Source organism: Schistocerca serialis, chromosome 6 (assembly GCF_023864345.2).
Source record: "Schistocerca serialis cubense isolate TAMUIC-IGC-003099 chromosome 6, iqSchSeri2.2, whole genome shotgun sequence".
Lineage (NCBI taxonomy): Eukaryota > Metazoa > Arthropoda > Insecta > Orthoptera > Acrididae > Schistocerca > Schistocerca serialis.
In genome coordinates this window covers 713,770,039-713,784,820 of record NC_064643.1, presented here as the reverse complement: position 1 = coordinate 713,784,820, position 14,782 = coordinate 713,770,039, and the positions used below count along the sequence as shown (strand labels likewise).

General features: G+C 44.1%; 1 protein-coding gene and 1 pseudogene across 1 annotated transcript in view; both read right to left on the bottom strand.

Annotated features, from left to right (window-relative positions):
* The window catches only part of LOC126484491 (uncharacterized), a 259,151-nt gene that overhangs the window by 132,619 nt on the left and 111,750 nt on the right, over window positions 1-14,782 (bottom strand). The gene's annotated exons all lie outside the window — the stretch shown is intronic.
* Window positions 7,477-7,594, bottom strand: LOC126485255 (5S ribosomal RNA; annotated as a pseudogene).

Here is a 14,782-nt window from a genome sequence, read left to right as displayed (position 1 = left end):
TCGGAACATTGAATTACATAACGATTTCAGAAATGGACTGACCCATGCGTTTAGCTCCAACTACCATTCAGCGTTCATGGTCTGTTAATTTCCGTTTTGCGGCCATAATGACGTCGGAAGTCTTTTAGCTTTAATCACCTGAGTGCAAATGACAACTCCGCCATTGCACTGCCCTTTTATATCTTGTGTACGAGAGAGATTACCCCCTTCTGTGTACGTACATATTGCTATTCCATGGTTTTTGTCACCTCAGTGTACGTACTTCTTGTTAAGTGACTGCCGGCCGCGGAGGTCTCGTGGTTCTAGGCGCTCAGTCCGGAACTGCGCGACTGCTACGGTCTCAGGTTCGAATCCTGCCTCGGGCATGGATGTGTGTGATGTCCTTAGGTTAGTTAGGTTCTAAGTTCTAGGGGACTGATGACCACAGAAGTTAAGTCCCATAGTGCTCAGAGCCATTTGAACCATTTTTTTTGTTAAGTGACTAGATATTGAAAGGTGTGTGCTAAGGTCTGATCAGGGTAGATCCAGAAAATAAAGTCGATAGTTGCCAACCGCAAGGTGGAATGAGTATAATATCTTTGAGTAGGAGGATCTTTGATGGTTAAGAGAGCTGGGCGCGCGCAGTAAAAAACCTCGGTAGTCGCAGCTAGCTGCCCGGAGGAAGCAGACGTGTGGTGACAGCTTAAAGGTAGGACTATAAAATGATTTCAAAATGGTTTTTGTTAAATAATGTTCAGACTTAGGATTTGTATGTCCAAGTTTTGACGCAGTAAGCATTTTGTAAAAGTTTTTGTATCAGTGATTTGTGCTGCAAAAATGTTGGAAATGGTAGTTTTTGTATATGACTTAAAGTTTTAACTATGGTGTTACAAAAACGTACCGCCAAATTTTCAGGAAACATTCCTCACACACAAAGAAAGAAAAGATGTTATGTAGACATGTGTCCGGAAACGCTTACTTTCCATGTTAGAGCTCATTTTATTACTTCTCTTCAAATCACATTAATCATGGAATGGAAACACACAGCAACAGAACGTACCAGCGTGACTTCAAACACTCTGTTACAGGAAATGTTCAAAATGTCCTCCGTTAGCGACGATACATGGACCCACCGTCCGTCGCATGGAATCCCTGATGCGCTGATGCAGCCCTGGAGAATGGCGTATTGTATCACAGCCGTCCACAATACGAGCACGAAGAGTCTCTACATTTGGTACCGGGGTTGCGTAGACAAGAGCTTTCAAATGCCCCCATAAATGAAAGTCAAGAGGGTTGAAGTCAGGAGAGCGTGGAGGCCATGGAATTGGTCCGCCTGTACCAATCCATCGGTCACCGAATCTGTTGTTGAGAAGCGTACGAATACTTCGACTGAAATGTGCAGGAGCTCCATCGTGCATGAGCCACATGTTGTGTCGTACTTGTAAAGGCACATGTTCTTGCAGCACAGGTAGAGTATCCCGTATGAAATCATGATAACGTGCTCCATTGAGCGTAGGTGGAAGAACATGGGGCCCAATCAAGACATCACCAACAATGCCTGCCCAAAGTTCACAGAAAATCTGTGTTGATGACGTGATTGCACAATTGTGTGCGGATTCTCGTCAGCCCACACATGTTGATTGTGAAAATTTACAATTTCATCACGTTGGAATGAAGCCTCATCCGTAAAGAGAACATTTGCACTGATTGAGGATTGACACATTGTTGGATGAACCATTCGCTGAAGTGTACCCGTGGTGGCCAATCAGCTGCTGATAGTGCCTGCACACGCTGTACATGGTACGGAAACAACTGGTTCTCCCGTAGCACTCTCCATACAGTGACGTGGTCAACGTTACCTTGTACAGCAGCAACTTCTCTGACGCTGACATTAGGGTTATCGTCAACTGCACGAAGAATTGCCTCGTCCATTGCAGGTGTCCTCGTCGTTCTAGGTCTTCCCAGTCGCGAGTCATAGGCTGGAATGTTCTGTGCTCCCTTAGACGCCGTTCAATTGCTTCGAACATCTTCCTGTCGGGACACCTTCGTTCTGGAAATCTGTCTCGATACAAACGTACATCGCCATGGCTATTGCCCCGTGCTAATCCATACATCAAATGGGCATCTGCCAACTCCGCATTTGTAAACATTGCACTGACTGCAAAACCACGTTCGTGATGAACACTAACCTGTTGATGCTACGTACTGATGTGCTTGATGCTAGTACTGTAGAGCAATGAGTCGCATGTCAACACAAGCACCGAAGTCAACATTACCTTCCTTCAATTGGGCCAACTGGCGGTGAATTGAGGAAGTACAGTACATACTGACGAAACTAAAATGAGCTCTAACATGGAAATTAAGCGTTTCCGGACACATGTCAACATAACATCTTTTCTTTATTTGTGTGTGAGGAATGTTTCCTGAAAGTTTGGCCATGAGTCGCATGTCAACACAAGCACCGAAGTCAACATTACCTTCCTTCAATTGGGCCAACTGGCGGTGAATCGAGGAAGTACAGTACATACTGACGAAACTAAAATGAGCTCTAACATGGAAATTAAGCGTTTCCGGACACATGTCAACATAACATCTTTTCTTTATTTGTGTGTGAGGAATGTTTCCTGAAAGTTTGGCCATGAGTCGCATGTCAACACAAGCACCGAAGTCAACATTACCTTCCTTCAATTGGGCCAACTGGCGGTGAATCGAGGAAGTACAGTACATACTGACGAAACTAAAATGAGCTCTAACATGGAAATTAAGCGTTTCCGGACACATGTCAACATAACATCTTTTCTTTATTTGTGTGTGAGGAATGTTTCCTGAAAGTTTGGCCATGAGTCGCATGTCAACACAAGCACCGAAGTCAACATTACCTTCCTTCAATTGGGCCAACTGGCGGTGAATCGAGGAAGTACAGTACATACTGACGAAACTAAAATGAGCTCTAACATGGAAATTAAGCGTTTCCGGACACATGTCAACATAACATCTTTTCTTTATTTGTGTGTGAGGAATGTTTCCTGAAAGTTTGGCCGTACCGTTTTGTAACACCATATATAGAGAGAGAGAGAGAGAGAGAGAGAGAGAGAGAGATCAACATTGTGTTTAAATCTAACAGCCTGAATGATAATCCACATCCTTCGCTTATACTGAATATGAAAATGAGTAGTAAGCAAAGTTACCCACCAAATGAAAGAATGTAAAGAAAATGAGGCCTCTATGCAACATATGTGTGCAGTTCATCGTTTGAAATCGATTTTGGTATAACTAAAGTTATCAGACCAAAGTTATTTCAAATAACTAATTTTAGGCCATTACACAACTGGCATTATTCAACTCAGGATATAATTTCATTAAGTAAACATCAGGGCCAAAAGTTAATTATTTCAGTACCATCTTAATGCCATTGCACAAACAGCATTACTTTCTTAAACTTGATTGCCGAGTCAATTACATGTTTCATTACTGGCAAAATGGAGGAGTGCACGAAACAAGTTCGCTGACACAGTCAGATACAGGTTTGTTGAATAATTATTTTGGAACAATTTTATCTTTGATACTTCCAATATGTTTCTTTTACCTTATGTTTTAAAACATTATAATTCTCTTGTAAGAAATTAATTGGCGTAACTACTTCTTTTGTTGTGGCAACTTCTTTTTTCACCAGCTGCTCGTCTTATTATTTACTCGAATTTGTTCTTGGTTGCTTTTAGGAGGATGGGAAGACTTCAGTGCCTTCTGGTAAACAGGGCACCCCGTCCAGGACGCCATGTGGTGGGGATTGTGGGTCCTGCCCAAACACCTGGTGCAGGTGGGTTTCTCTGAGGCGGGGAGCGTGCAGTTCTCCATAAATTTGGGCCGGCACACTTGACACACTGCAATTGCAGGGAGCAGTAATTCCCAGTATGTCACAAACGTTGGCATTTGTGACAGAAGAATGGCCCATTGCAGCCCTCGTACAATTGAATCTTGATCTCCATGTACAGAAGGTACCGACTTTGGTAAATCTGCTCTATGCCCTCCCTCTGGGAAAGAGAGACGACATGGGTAGGGCAGGAGATCTACGCTCTGGTCTCAGAATCCTAGATCTGTGGTCTCAGAATCCCTCTTGCTATACTTGTGGACCAAAAGGTCTTAAAGTGGAGCCAAAGCAGTTCCTCCTTGATCTCCTCTGCCGTAACCTCTAGTGGCAAGTCCTTGATGACGATTTTGGTTCGGCGATTACCCGACGTCTGATGGGTAAAGTAAGGCATCGCCTTTGATTTGACAAAATCGAGAGTGGTAAGATAGTCGTCTCTTGCGCCGAGCAGTTGTTTCACACGATCTTTTTGGTAAACAATTCGCAATTGGCCGAAAATGAGCCACTGGAGCTCAGTATTCAGTTCTGAATAAGTCTGGTGCGGTGTCCCCCTGGAGGGAGGTATCGCAACACGATCTGCTGTCACCTGGACCCTTATGGGCGGGAGAACGTTTGCAGCGACGGCCAGGGGACTGTCCGACTGGGTAGGGGTGCCCAGGGGGCTCGCCACCGTGTGGGGACGCCGCGGCGGTGGGGGGGGGGGGGGGGGTTGCATTTATAGGTGCAGCCGGGTGGTGGTGGTCGGACACAGCGGGGCGTTCGCCGTCTCACTGCGAGAGGGGACGGTCCCTGACGCGGGGCGGTGGACGGCCGACACGGTGATCTGTTGCAGTGCCGATGGTGCATTCACCGGTGGCGGTTGGCGCTATTCAGGTGATCCTTCGCCCGCTGCGTGCAACGCGCTCTTGCAAGAAAGCTCTTCCAGAGATGTAAGCTGTAGTTCACCACGTGATAGCATAGTATACGGTATGTTAAAAAATTGTGGGAAACATAAATGACTGAGAGAAACATCACTCACGTGCTGTGTACCGCATAAAATTCTCACGTTGTGGAATTGTTATAAGTGACATTGTTACAAGTGAACTCAAGCCATAATCTTTGCACCAATAAAACGCTACTTGCCATTTCTTTTTGCCTAAAGTGAAAATTTCGACGTTTCCTATAATCTTATTGAAGGCTAAGATAAGCGACATCGCATCACTTAAAAAGTTGCGACAGGTATTTGAGTATAAAGCTTATTTCGACATTTTATTTCGCGTATACAATATGACGTGACATGCCAGATCAGTAGTGATGTTAGTCTGCAGGTTGGTGGCCAAGTGGGTAAGAGTCACACTACAGTCTGAAGGTCTGAGGTTCAATTATCAGTCGGTCCATGCATTTATTTTGTTAACCTTCGGTTGAGGACAACTTTACCATGTCTCTGGAATGCTGGTTTTATACCCGATGACTCTGAGCTAACTGGAATGATGTTGTTACCGATGACACTCGAAAGGCATTTACGTTTCCAATACGTGGTTTAGAAGATTTCACCTCCTTCAGCAGATGGATCTATTCAAAATAGCACAACAGCTACAGTTATTTATGTATTTTAATTGGTATTCATAACAGTGACAATTAGGTCAAAGCTAAAATGGACTACCTCGAAGCCTGAGGGTTAGTTATGCGTCATGATACGTCACCAAAAAGCAACTAGTACCTTTCGATAAAATGTGTGTAATGATTCTTACTTTTTCGGTGTAACTCAACTTAATAATTATGAACAACACTGTAGTGGAAGAAGAAGAAAGAAAGCAGGATAACTCAGGATTTCTGAAGCAATGTAGACTTCAGAAGCAGTTTGGTGCATGCGAAATATTCTACGGGTATGAGATGTGCATATGGAAAAGAGGAAGACGTTACTAAAACTGTACATTTGGAAGGTGGCTAGTGAAACCTGGAGAATAAGAAACTTTCGAAATATGGTTCTGTCGAAGAATGTTAAATAATGATGAAGTACTGAGAAGAATGGGCGAGGACAGAGGTCTATAGACCACCCTTACTAGAAGAAAACATAGGTTAGCGGAACATCTGATAAAGTATCCAAAAATGATTACTACGCCGCTCGAAGTGGATGGGGTAAGTTCAAAAATGGTTCAAATGGCTCTGAGCACTATGGGACTTAACAGCTGTGGTCATCAGTCCCCTAGAACTTAGAACTACTTAAACCTAACTAAGGACATCACACACATCCATGCCCGAGGCAGGATTCGAACCTGCGACCGTAGCAGTCGCGCGGTTCCGGACTGCTCGCCTAGAACTACGAGACCACCGCGGCCGGCCCAGATGGGGTAAGTGGTAGGTGTACAAAGAGATTAGAATATGCGAACCAGATTATAGAGGCTATTGTGATGTAGTTACATAGAGAAGAATAGCTTAGCATAAGCTGGGAAAAGGTGGAGGCCAGCATCAGATCAGTTAACACATAGTTGAATCAGCAAAAATGTATCATTTAGTGTTGGGCAAACGATACTCACTATCGAACGAGCTCGAGGTTTTCCGATACGCCACAAAGTTCGATCCACTATCGAGAGCTGCTCGAACAATCATGTGACATTTGATTCACGCCGCGCGAGAACCAGTGATCGAAAAGAAATTTTAAAAAATTGCCGTAAGAACAAGCTATAGCTCCACGTGACATTTAACAGTTTCGTGAAATGCAGCTGGAACTGGTAATAAATACCACCACCATAACAAACTCTTCTTGTACTTGAAATAATTCACAATAAGAGTTGTCATACTGTGTTTATGGGTACCATTCGTAAAAATGTATTTTGACTTTTTAAATGTAAAGCTAACTGTCGAAGGCAAAAACATTATTCTTCAGAAATATTACTCGGCTCTGAACCCATGGCAACGTTTTATTTGCCTGTTAAAGACAATAATAATTTATCAAGTGAGCTGCAAATGAGCATTTCGATCCCTGTTCACATATTAAAATAATCTGTAAAAGTTAGGTCTTGGTGGTGACTTAGTACCTATGTACCGCATTTTTAAAATGTGACTACGCCTATTCAGGCCGTTTTAGTTTTATTTCTAGACCATGCCCTCGTAGACATATCATAGAATCAGGCGTATCTTCTGAAGAAGGCTCAATTACTTGGGCTGAAACCTAGGTAAAGGTTGGTTTCATTACTGCAATCAAGGCTGATGGTTTCTTATATGATGTGTAAAAAAGTCATCAGATTTTAATTACCTTCAAAACAAGGCGATAACGTCCGAATGCATCAAGAAAGAAAATTAATTGGAAATTAAGGCCATGTAAACGAAATAAGTCACATTAAAACGACTGTAAACGCGATCGCAAGAAAAAAGAAACTAGTGACAAGAACCGTCGTGGACATAGTACCAAAGGACGGCACTATGTCACAGGACGATCTTTCCTCATCTCCCGAACAGGTCATGAAGGCCCGAAGGCACCGACCGGCCACCGTGTTATCCTCAGCCCACAGGCGTCACTGGATGCGGATATGAAGGGGCATGTGGTCAAAACACCGCTCTCCCGGCAGTATGTCAGTTTCCGAGACCGGAGCCGCTACTTCTTAATTAAGTAACTCCTCAGTTTGCCTCACAAGGGCTGAGTGCACCCCGCTTGCCAACAGCGCTCGGCAGACCGGATGGTCACCCATCCAAGTGCTAGTCCAGCCCGACAGCGCTTAACTTCGGTGATCTGACGGGAACCGGTGTTACCACTGCGGCAAGGCCGTTGGCAGAAGACGATCTAGACTCCGAGAATTAGACCGAATCGTGGTTGTGATAATTAGTTAGGGGCTGTGTTTACCTATTACCTGCACCCTATAAGATATTACATAACGTGTTGCACAGCTATTTCTATCATTAAAATTCATACATAACATACTGGTGTGAAAAAAACTTAAGGACGAGAGTAACTTTGGAGTGATGTGGCACTGCCAAGCAATACAACTTGGCGCAACGTGGACCGTACATAGAAAGAACTGGTAAAACATAGCGCAGAAGGTAACCGAAAGAGCCGACCGGTGTGGTCGAGCGTTTCTAGGCGCTTCAGTCTGGAACCGCGCGACCGCTACGGTCGCAAGTTCGAATCCTGCCTCGGGCATGCCAACCGCGTTGGTGGAGAAATGGATCGCCCCACCACAATAACTCGCTACCAATCTTACCATCAGCGTGGGAGCACGTTGCAGAGTGTGTCTCGCCTGTCGTAATGTCCAGTGGACCATCACGAATCGCGGTGGCGTCAGTGTAATAACTGCCTTTGAGTAAGAGTCTCATTTCTGTTCGTCTCATTACGTATTTCTTCCAGTTACCTTCTGTTCCATACTGTAGCAGTTCTTTCTACACTACTGGCCATTAAAATTGCTACACCAAGAAGAAATGCAGATGATAAACGGGTATTCATTGGACAAATATATTATACTAGAACTGACATGTGATTACATTTTCATGCAATTTGGGTGCATAGATCCTGAGAAATCAGTACCCAGAACAACCACCTCTGGCCCTAATAACGGCCTTGATAAGCCTGGGCATTGAGTCAAACGGAGCTTGGATGGCGTGTACAGGTACAGCTGCCCATGCAGCTTCAACACGATACCACAGCTCATCAGGAGTAGTGACTGGCGTATTGTAACGAGCCAGTTGTTCGGCCACCATTGACCAGACGTTTTCAGTTGGTGAGAGATCTGGAGAATGTGCTGGCCAGGGCAGCAATCGAACATTTTCTGTATCCAGAAAAGCCCGTACAGGACCTGCAACATGCGGTCGTGTATTATCCTGGTGAATTGTAGGGTTTCGCAGGGATCGAAGGAAGCGTAGAGCCACGGGTCGTAACACATCTGAAATGTAAAGTCCACTGTTCAAAGTGCCGTCAATGCGAACAAGAGGTGACCGAGACGTGTAACCAATGGCACCCCATACAATCACGCCGGGTGATACGCCAGTATGGCGATGACGAATACACGCTTCCAATGTGCGTTCACCGCGATGTCGTCAAACACTGATGCGACCATCGTGATGCTGTAAACAGAACCCGGATTCATCCGAAAAAATGACGTTTTGCCATTCGTGCACCCAGGTTCGTCGTTGAGTACACCATCGCAGCCGCTCTTGTCTTTGATGCAGCGTCAAGGGTAACCGCCGCCGTGGTCTCCGATCTGTTAGTGAATGCTGCTGCAAACGTCGTCGAACTGTTCGTGCAGATGGTTGTTGTCTTGCAAACGTCCCCATCTGTTGACATAGGGATCGAGACGCGGCTGCTGGCTACTGATTTCTCAGGATCTATGCACCCAAATTGCGTGAAAGTGGAATCACATGTCAATTCTAGTATAATATATTTGTCCAATGAATACCCGTTTATCATCTGCATTTCTTCTTGGTGTAGCAATTTTAATGGCCAGTAGTGTATCAACGCCCGTCAGCAGCTGAAGGTATTAATATAATTCTAATTTCGTTCTAGACGGCTGCAGGTCATCAATGGTGTCTGTTCTTTCGGACATGTCCGAAAGCACAGACACCATATCCATATCAGTATATACTCTCCAAGACTTTGTTATTGCCTCAACGTGAGACTGATGACATCATTCACAGCATGCCCCGTCGTTGTTGGCCTGTATTGCTGCCAGAGGTGGTCGCACACCACACTGAGCACATTAACCAGCTGTCGTAATGTATGTGTAAATCCGTTAAGTTGCAAAAAAAAAAAAAAAAAAAAAAAAAAAAAAAAAAAAAAAAAAAAAAGACATGAGGAACATTGGTGCCTACCATTACGCATGTTGCAGTCATTTACGTTCTGTGTTCCTTACATTCTTTCTACTTTAGTACCGCCTGTTTATAATGTTTTGAGACAAAATAATCGCAACCTTGCAAAATTTCTGGTTGTTACTTTAATTTTGGAGACCGGTGTGTTAATACCGCTGCGACACATCTCGGAGGTAGTACAACCAGACGTTGAAGGAAAGTCCGAGATTTCTCGAGCTATGACGTAAACTGCTCAAACAGTTCGAGTCGTGCTCGAACACGACACTAATAACAGTATCCGAAATGACTTTGTGGAATGAGAAATCAAATAGGTAAATCTGGCGATGACCGCTTAGTTTCTTTAAGATTTTCTTTGATCGTGTGGCAGCCCCAGTAGACAGAGTATCGAGAATCAAGCGCGCCCGTGCTTGCTGCCGACCCAGACGCCATTCCACGGCACGGCGCCGGTTTCTCACTTTCTCGCTTTGGCAGCGAACACACGAGAGGCGCCCAAACCCAGGCCAGCTCTTGTTCGATGGGAAGGGAAGAGAACGGCACAGAATAGTGGCGCCGGTCTTCTGGCACGAGCTTCCTGCTGGTGACGTCACTTGGCACTCTGCGTGGACGGTCGAAGTTCGCTGTAATAGATCAGAGCAGACACGCTCTCTTCACAAATGACGCACCTATGCCCACTGCCTGGTGGATGGCTTCAGTGCATTTGCACTGCCGGCTGAAGGTATGACTCTCTAAGGGATATGTGGCAGGATTTGAACGTTTAAAATCTTTCTGTTTATGTATTTATCCTTGAATCTTCATACAAACATCATGGTGCAGATGCATGAGGCGTCCTCTCATGGGACGTAAAAGCGCTCATGGGGGGGGGGGGGGGGGGGAGGTGCCGGTCGAGTTTAGAGATGTCACAGCGTGGTATCACTACACTGTGAAAGGTGGAAGGAAGGATCTGCCAAGTAGGATTGTTGCCATGCGGAGATGAACTTGGCCAATGAGGCGCAACGTCGGTTTTACATTGGAAGCAGAACATAGGAGACAGCATATTGGATTACGCCATATGGAGCTGAATTCCGTATTATGTTGTTTTTATATTAAAACGTACATGCTATGCATATAAGATGTTTCAGAGCACTGGTACATGGAGGGTTGTAACGACAACTGTACATATAAAATTTTTTTTTCTTTATGAATTTAGATAAATTAATGTAAGCAATGTTTTGAACTTCTTTTTCGGTTCGTATCGTTATGTTAAAGAAACTGTGAGCAACTTTTGAAATGAATATTATTATTTATGTTAGATTTCAAATAATGAGGTAATCAAAGGGAAGTGTATTTAATGTTAAAACTATTGTAAGATGTGAAAATTGTAATTTATACACTTGGTCCATACGTAGGTAATGCATTGGGATATGTGTAGTAGAAAACCTGTGGTGAATACCCTACCTGTAGGGGAGCGGGAAAAGGTGGAGGCAGGTGAGGCGGGAAAACGCACACTGGGCGCGGTTCGGCACAACGGGCTCAGTATTACAGTCGGAGGCGAGCATCAGTCGGAGTTGGGAATCGGTCAGAGGAACACGTACTGTACCGAGGAGGCTACCCAGGAAAAGTGGATTCCATTGAGCCTCGGATGAGCTGATTCCGACGACTACTGGGCATGGCTATATTCTTAGGCACAAAATTGGAAAGGTTACGACACTAAGAAGATGGAAAGTGCCGATGTAGTGTGAGCCTTAGCCGTACTTGTATGTGTGCCGTGCTGCCCGATATCTCGCTGCCCGCCAACCGCCGCACCGACTTGCACAGGTCAAACATTTATTTCATCTTTAGAAGTGTATCTGTGTGGACCAGTGTCGAAACTGTTTCTAACTGTTCAATAATAACGTGACTTTTACCAGAATTGCCTTAGCCGTGACTTATCCTGATCACTGACCTAGACAGGATCGTTACCTCGTATTGTGCAACCCGAGTATCCTGAACTGAAAGTTTAATGTTAGTGTTAACGAAAATTATCAGCAAACAAACCTATGTTATAAAGAAGTTTACAGTTCTGTGCGTTATTACAAATGTTGGTAAAGAACAAAAGTATGACTAAATTGGAAGAGAGTTTTTTTTTTTGGATTGAGTTAGCGATGTTATTTAATTAATTTGAGACAGAAATAATGACAGTTAAATTATTCAGAAATAAGACAAAAGAGTAGTTATCCATAGATTGATAATTTTGAGTGTTAATTTGTCTTCAGTACTTAATAGTTTCAGTATAACGACCATAACAGTTTCAGGCCCCCCCCCCCCCCCTTCGCTTGTGCATTCTTTCAAACCTTGAAGTGTGCTGATCAGATTTGACCAGTAAAGCTAAGTTCTATATTAAATCTAAGTGTATTAGTGTTTTTCCATCTTTAATAGTGACATTGTGTGTGTGCTTTGAAAACTGCTAATCCTAGGGCAATCTATGCCCGATTTCAGTCTGATCAGTATACAAAATGCAATTCGTAGTAATCATTGCTGTGTGGTGTTGTGTAATTTTAGCTCGTCCAAATTAGTACAAAAGGAGAAAACGTTAGTTCAGTGGATTTTTTCCGGTTCCAAACTTTGCCATATAACGCATCATTACTACGTGTTACTATGCTTGTACATGCACCCACTTGTACAAGGAAAAACTCGCTCATTGCCTAAGCAGGCTGGCGACCGAATTATTAATTATAGGTAGTATCTACTGTGTGTACTTCTTGTCCATACGAAAGAGTAATTATACTTTACATTTGCTTGATGCATCACTGTAGTTATTGACTGAGTACAAGTCCGATCTTGCTTCTATTAGGTACACGCGGTCAACTTATGTACTAAAATCCTTGTTTATAAGGTGAAGCCCGTGAACTTATTACAGTACAGGCTTTATACAGCTAACGTACGTCCGAGCAGGGCGGTAGCCTTACAGGGTCTTCTTCGAAAACACGTCGTTTTTGGTGCGAATTGACAGAAACTACAGAGTTAGGACAAAACTGTTGAAAAACACTGCGAGAAATGCGTGCTTAAACACAAATGCTAATCTTTACTGTTTGATTCTATCAGGAACAGCGTGTCCCACGGCCGTGTTAATGAGATCCAGGCCAGGGGCAAGGGGCCACATCGGTCGTAAATTTTTAATTGGTTTGTTGCAATTCGATTTCAGCTACTGTGTAGCTATCTTCAGTGCAATTATATCCAAGTCATGAAGACTCATCTTAAATATTGGGTTGGTATATTAGTTTATACCTCTTTTCCTTAAGTTTACTAAACACAACAGATACACATAACAGAGACTTTTAATCATCAACGTAAAGTCCCGAGCGACTGGAAAAAAGCGCAGGTGACGCCTGTATATAAGAAGGGTAGAAGGATGGATCCTCAAAATTACAGACCAATATCCTTAACCTCGGTTTGCTGCAGGATTCTCGAACATATTCTCAGTTCGAATATAATGAATTTCCTCGAGACAGAGAAGTTGCTGTCCATGCATCAGCACGGCTTTAGAAAGCATCGCCCTTTTTTCACACGATATCTTGCAAACCATGAAGGGTATCAGACGGATGCCATATTCCTTGACTTCCGGAAAGCGTTTGACTCGGTGCCCCACTGCAGACTTCTAACTAAGGTACGAGCATATGGGATTGGTTCCCAAATATGTGAGTGGCTCGAAGACTTCTTAAGCAATAGAACCCAGTACGTTGTCCTCGATGGTGAGTGTTCATCGGAGGTGAGGGTATCATCTGGAGTGCCCCAGGGAAGTGTGGTACGTCCGCTGTTGTTTTCTATCTACATAAATGATCTATTGGATAGGGTGGATAGCAATGTGTGACTGTTTGCTGATGATGCTGTGGTGTAAGGGAAGGTGTCGTCGTTGAGTGACTGTAGGAGGATACAAGATGACTTGGACAGGATTTGTGATTGGTGTAAAGAATGGCAGCTAACTCCAAATGTAGATAAACGTAAATTAATGCAGATGAATAGGAAAAAGAATCCTGTAATGTTTGAATACTCCATTAGTAGTGTAGCGCTTGACACAGTCACGTCGATTAAATATTTGGGCGTAACATGCAGAGTGATATGAAGTGGGACAAGCATGTAATGGAAGTTGTGGGGAAGGCGGATAGTCGTCTTCGGTTCATTGATAGAATTTTGGGAAGATATGGTTCATCTGTAAAGGAGACCACTTATAAAACACTAATACGCCCAAGTCTTGAGTACTGTTCGAGCTTTTGGGATCCCTATCAGGTCGGATTGAGGGAGGACATAGAAGCAATTCAGAGGCCAGCTGCTAGATTTGCTACTGGTAGGTTTGATAATCACGCGAGTGTTACGGAAATGCTTCAGGAACTCGGGTGGGAGTCTCTAGAGGAAAGGAGGCGTTCTTTTCGTGAATTCCTACTGAGGAAAATTAGAGAACCAGCATCTGACTGCAGTACAATTTTACTGCCGCCAACTTATATTTCGCGGAAAGACCACAAAGATAAGATAAGAGAGATTAGGGCTCGTACAGAGGCATATAGGCATTTTTCCCTCGTTATGTTTGGGAGTGGAACAGGGAGAGAAGATGCTAGTTGTGGTACGAGGTACCCTCCGCCACGCACCGTATGGTGGATTGCGGAGTATGTACGTAGATGTAGAATAATATATTCACCTTCACTATTTACAACGCCTGCCAAAGCTGGAGTAACTTTCGATTCCGCGACTGTAGAAATCACGTGGTTTTGGGGTGTAGAACCCGTCGCGCCTCGTTCGGAGCACATTTTGATCTGGAAAGGGAGTGCCTTGAAGGTTGTATACGATTGAGAGAGAAAAATATGAAGATCTGAGGGTACAGAATCAGGTGAATAAGGAGGGTGCGGAATGGCTTTCCAACCCAACTCCTGTGTAGTAGTTTTTGTCAGTCTACCAGAGTGCGTCCGGGCGTTATCATGGAGTAGCATCACTTCACGATGTCTTCCTGGTCGTTGTTCTTGGACTGCGTCTGCAAAACGTGTCAATTATTGACAATAACTGTCAGCAATGATGGTTAGATCTCGGGGGAGAAATTTTTAGTACACCACGAGGTCGCTGTTCCACCAGATGCGTAACATTATCTTTTGTGGATGCACCCAGATCTTTGTACGGTGAGTTGCTACTTTGTTTGGTGGGCCGTGTCACGGCTCAGCC